The sequence below is a fragment of the Schistocerca nitens genome, chromosome 3, assembly GCF_023898315.1.
Source record: "Schistocerca nitens isolate TAMUIC-IGC-003100 chromosome 3, iqSchNite1.1, whole genome shotgun sequence".
In the NCBI taxonomy this organism is placed as follows: domain Eukaryota; kingdom Metazoa; phylum Arthropoda; class Insecta; order Orthoptera; family Acrididae; genus Schistocerca; species Schistocerca nitens.
Genome location: NC_064616.1, coordinates 616,787,931 through 616,793,930, shown reverse-complemented (window position 1 = coordinate 616,793,930; position 6,000 = coordinate 616,787,931). Strand labels below are relative to the sequence as shown.

General features: G+C 45.0%; 1 long non-coding RNA gene across 1 annotated transcript in view; it reads right to left on the bottom strand.

Annotated features, from left to right (window-relative positions):
* Positions 1–1,536: 1,536 nt before the first annotated feature.
* LOC126249682 (uncharacterized) overlaps positions 1,537–6,000 on the bottom strand; it is a 43,688-nt gene continuing 39,224 nt past the window's right edge. Inside the window, exon 3 of the long non-coding RNA XR_007545640.1 lies at positions 1,537–1,731. This is a non-coding gene — a long non-coding RNA (uncharacterized LOC126249682). The remainder of the gene's footprint in view (positions 1,732–6,000) is intronic.

Below are 6,000 nucleotides of genomic sequence, written 5' to 3'. Positions count from 1 at the left end.
TCATTGGCACCAAGGCAGAAGCGACTCTCATCGCTGAAGACGACACGTCTCCATTCGTCCCTCCATTCACGCCTGTCGCGACACCACTGGAGGCGGGCTGCACGATGTTGGGGCGTGAGCGGAAGACGGCCTAATGGTGTGCGGGACCGTAGCCCAGCTTCATGGAGACGGTTGCGAATGGTCCTCGCCGATACCCCAGGAGCAACAGCGTCCCTAATTTGCTGGGAAGTGGCGGTGCGGTCCCCTACGGCACTGCGTAGGATCCTACGGTCTTGGCGTGCATCCGTACGTCGCTGCGGTCCGGTCCCAGGTCGACGGGCACGTGCACCTTCCGCCGACCACTGGCGACAACATCGATGTACTGTGGAGACCTCACGCCCCACGTGTTGAGCAATTCGGCGGTACGTCCACCCGGCCTCCCGCATGCCCACTATACGCCCTCGCTCAAAGTCCGTCAACTGCACATACGGTTCACGTCCACGCTGTCGCGGCATGCTACCAGTGTTAAAGACTGCGATGGAGCTCCGTATGCCACGGCAAACTGGCTGACACTGACGGCGGCGGTGCACAAATGCTGCGCAGCTAGCGCCATTCGACGGCCAACACCGCGGTTCCTGGTGTGTCCGCTGTGCCGTGCGTGTGATCATTGCTTGTACAGCCCTCTCGCAGTGTCCGGAGCAAGTATGGTGGATCTGACACACCGGTGTCAATGTGTTCTTTTTTCCATTTCCAGGAGTGTAAATTGTCTTTGCATTCACGTAAGTGTGATACTTTTAGTATACAAATGACTATTGTTATGAGTCTACGTCCATTGTCACCAATTCATTTAATTTTCCTTTCTGATCACTTTTATTTTGTTTGTGATTACACACCTTTATGCATTTTACTCTAAGCCGTCATTAGAATATGTCAGAAAACAAAGAGGAAAAGTACTTTTCTACAGAGACAGATACTTTTAGCGTACACGTGAAACGTCGTTTAAAAAATAACAATGAATGGGGGCGAACTCCCGACTTCGTGTCCTCATTGCAAGACGTTAGCCGTAGGTCACGAGCACACAAAGCACCTGAATATTTAGAGCGGAAAACAACACTTCAAGAAACTTCCACGTTTTACAGTGTCAGCTGTTTGTGCAGATTGGAGATCTTAAGATTCTGAGATACGGCTATGTTTATTGCCTCCTGAAATGAACAATTCTGACTTAGTCTGTGCGGCGGCCGGATAGTAGCCAGGTTTACGTCAGAGATAGTACCTTACCGTTTAACAACATGAAAAATGACGAAACTTGATTGATAACGCAGTATGTTAATTAGGCTCTATTCAGTACTTATGACTGGAACTTCAATGACTTTTACATAAAAAAGAGTGATGTAATTCATGGGAACGCCAGTGGAAAATAAAACACTTTAGCATTTCAACCCTTTATTAACAACACCATTCCGTTAAAGTAGTTAAGCAGTTGGTGTGGAGACTGCGCTCCTAAAGACATATTTCTGAATGAATACCTAAGAGACAACTTTCTCTAAGTTTCTTCAGAATAAGTCAATATTTCCTGCTGACAGAAGCAGCTGCAGAAGCAGGATTTCAGAAAGAACTTCCGAACTTCCTAAACATTTATCACCATTGAAATCCTTATAGCCATTACAGCGTTGGCTGCACTTCTCAGATCATCTCCACTCCAGAAGCTCGATTCATTGCCCAATTACAGGTATCCGGCATGATGTGTTTGACCTGCAAGCACAATACAAGTGATTTAGACAACTTACACTACAATATAAGAGTGAAATTTCACACAATGAATTTATACCCCTTTAAGGTTTGCGGTTCGTCTTCTCTCCTACTGCTTTCATGCATTAACTATCCTGAAGTGGTAGTGGAGAAAGCGCACATTGCATTTCCAGTGCTTGGCTAGCAGTAAACACTCCACACGCCATCATTATTAACCTAGCTATCGCTTGCATTATTAGATTTTTCCTTAATTCCTTTGCCCCCCATTGTATAACAGTACTGCACTCTGTTCATGAAATTGTGCTCCCCGATAGCTGAATGGTCAGCATGACGGACTGTCGTCCTAAGGGGTCCGGGTTAGATTTCCGGTTGGGTCGGGGATATTCTCCACTCAGGGACTGGGTGTTGTGCTATCTTTAACATCATTTCATCCCCATCCGGCGCGCAGGTCGCCCAATGTGGCGTCGAATGTTATAAGACCTGCTCTAAGGCGGCCGGACCTGACCCGTAAGGGGCCTCCCGGCCAATGACGCCAAACGCTGTGAAATTTCATACACTTTTCTTGGCCAGTCAATGACAAAATTCCCCAATAAACTTGCGCATCTGCTCACAATTTCTGCACCACGCCTATCCTCTGCAGCTACCAACTCGGTACGAACAAACTGGTGCTGTCACAACATTCAAGTATGAAAATGGAAAGTGCGTCTAATTTCTTACCCACGTCAATTCTACTAGCTTTATCATATGGTATCGATACCAATAACTCGCCCCGGAGAAGTCTAGTAACTTGAGTGCTGCCGACTTTTTCGCAAGGGCATTTTGAGATGTCCAGCACCTTTGCCCTTCCACCTTAAAAAAAATGCTCTCTGAAGCACACCCCCTCGACTCGCCATTTTAAAATCGGACTCAGGTCCCAGACACTGCACTGGTAAGACTTGCTGTTCCTTCAGAACAGCCGCGCGGGGTAGCCGTGCGGCTCCCTCTGTCGGAGTTTCGAGTCGCGAGCGCGCGCGCGCGCGCGTGCGTGCGTGCGTGTGTGTGTGTCGTCCTTAGCGTAAGTTAGTTTAAATTAGATTAAGTAGTGTGTAAGCTTAGAGACTGATGACCTCAGCAGTTCGGTCCCACAAGACCTTACCACAAATTTCAAATTTTCCTTCAGAACGCAGCTTAAAGTACCTTTCTTTCGGTCAGATCGGTCAGGTGTTGATTACGTATGAGGCAATCACTTCACTCTGGTCTTAGAACATTCGAGAATGGTTTTATTTCATTTATTGAATTTGTTTTAGTTAATTTCATGAGAAATGTGTGGTCAGGCAACTTGACTTTCTTCATGTCAGAACTGAGCACGTGCCGTCAGCAATGGCCTCTCTTGTAATTAACTATATTCCGTGTTTTGCTTGGTGATGGTGTACTACATCACATTTACCAAATTTATGTTTCGATCTAAATAATCTCCCACGTTCCAATCAGTTTTAAGTTTTTTCATGTGATAAGCCATGTGTGGAATAGTAACAATCAGCTTGCTTTCTTCGTACGAGTTTATTTCCTTCAGAAACCCCTTGCATGCTAGTAACATTACTCAGCGAATCAGTTCACGCAGCTCTGGAGTTTATTTTCAGAGTCTGAGGCATGACATTCTGTGCAGAGTCATACCCATGAGTGTCAAACTTTGAGATTACAAGTGCAAGATATTCTACTGTGCAGGACATTTAATGTGATGCAAAATGAACCCGATTTTGGGTGGATTTTCTTGGAATTTATCAACTTCAGTGGGAAAGCTCTGATTCTGTGCTTGAGACCTCTCCCACTCAGTAAAGTTGTCACATAGATGGTGGAATTTAACGTTTCATTCACGTATTGAATTGTGTGTGGGTTTTATAAATTAACTGATGCACGATTATCTTCCTTTTCACTTAACTGCCAATCCTTATCTTGTCCCCACCTTAAAGTTCATACGCAAGTCTCTCTCTGTGGTTAGTCATGCCACATGCAATCATTATGTTTTAGGGGTTGTAATGTCATTTATGTTTCAGAATTACCTTGTTTATTTAAATTGATAAATTGTTAGAATTAATAAAAAAAACTTGCTCAGATGCAATGTGTAGTCCAGCTGGATCGTAGAGAACGTTTCCATTGTGCCATTTTTGTCTGAAGGTTTCTCTTAATTCAATCCCATTTCGTCGACCTTGCACACACAGGAAACATTTTATCGTTTATCGATATATTTAAATTATGTTCACCATACGTTGCACATACACTATCTGTACACCAATTAATGAGCATTAATATGGAGTGTGTCCACCCTCAGCCTTTATGATGGCTTGACTCTCCTGGGGACACTTTCAATGAGGTTTCTGAATATTGTCGGAGGAACTGCAGCTCATTATTGCTCAACAGCCGAAACCAGAGAAGGCAGTTTATGTTGCACATTCGGGTCTGGAGTGAAGTCGACGTTCTGACTCATACCAGAGATGTTCTATTGAGTTCAGGTCGGGTCTATGGGCAGCCTAGCGATTGCTGTTGCATTACAGGAGGAACTGTCAAAGGCAGTATTTTAAAAAGCTAGAAACCTTGAAAGGGGATAAAAGTACCTAATATACAGAAACATGAGCAGGATGTGCAGGCAAACTCGCCTAAAACAGTCTTTAGCAAGATGTAATGATAGCTCATAGAACGGTATTACTTTTAGTTTTTATGGTCCAAAATTATTGCATAAATTAAAAAAAAGTGCTTTCGTCTTCTCAGGTGCATATAAAATTCTGATTCCTCTTCCTTCAGCCTCCTTGTAAAGTGTTTGAAATTCCGATTCCGAACGCCATATCTCGGACCCATTTGAGCGTTATTTGTTTCATAGTGTCGAAGATGAACAAGTGCTCATAGCACTTAAAGGTCTGCATTTTAGAGTCCATGTTAACTATTATTCAGGTCAGGACTCTGTGCAGGCCAGAACTCCACCGACAAACTTTCGGAGATTTTAGTGAAGACCAAAACAAGAAAAAAGTCTAGTTAAACGCTTAAGTGTCTTCTTGTACTGAAGAACATTGTAGCGAGACCATATAAATCTTGACTCCTGATATTCACAAGAACTTTTTTCATATCCATTGTAGAGAACTACTAAATTATCTACCGACTGGCATATACACTATGTGATCAAAAGTATCCAGACCTCTGGCTGGAAATGACTTACAAGTTAGTGGCACCATCCATCGGGTAACGCTGGAATTCAATATGGTGTTGGCCTACCCTTAGCCTTGATGATAGCTTCCACTCTCGCAGACATACGTTCAGTCAGGTGCTGGAAGATTTCTTCGGGAATAGCAGCCCATTCGTCACGGAGTGCTACACTGAGGAAAGGTAATGATGTCTGCCAGTGAGGCCTGGCACGAAGTCAGTGTTCCAAAATATCCCATAGGTTTTCTATAGGATTCAGGTCAGGACACGGTGCATGTCAGTCCATTACAAGGATGCTATTGTCGTGTAACCACTCCGCCACAGGTCGCGCATTATGAACAGGTGCTCGCTCGTGCTGAAAGATGCAATCGCCATCCCCAAATTGCTCTTCAACAGTGGGAAGCAAGAGGGTGCTTAAAACGTCAATGTAGGACTGTGCTATGATAGTGCCACGCAAAACAACAAGGTGTGCAAGCCCCCTCCATGAAAAGCACGACCTCACCATAACACTACCGCCTCCGAATTTTACTGTTGGCACTACACACGCTGACAGATGACGTTCACCGGGCATTCGCCATACCCACAACTTGCTATCGGATCGCCACATTGTGTACCGTGATTCATGACTCCACACAACGTTTTTCCACGGTTCAATCGTCCAATGTTTACGCTCTTTACACCAAGCGAGGCGTCGTTTGGCATTTACCGATGTGGTGTGTGGCTTATGAGCAGCCTCTCGACCATGAAATCCAAGTTTTCTCGCCTCCCGCCTAACTGTCATAGTACTTGCAGTGGATCCTGATGCAGTTTGGAATTCCTGTGTGATGGTCTGGATAGATGTCTGCCCGTTACACATTACGACCCTCTTCAACTGTCGGCGGTCTCTGTCAATCAACAGACGAGGTCGGCCTGTACGCTTTTGTACTGTACGTGTCCCTTCCCGTTTCCACGTCACTATCACATCGGAAACAGTGGACCTATGGATGTTTAGGAGTGTGGCAATGTCGCGTACAGACTATGACACTAGTGACACTCAATCACCTGACCACGTACGAAGTCCCTGAGTTCCGTGGAGGGTCTCATTTTGCTCCCTCACGGTAT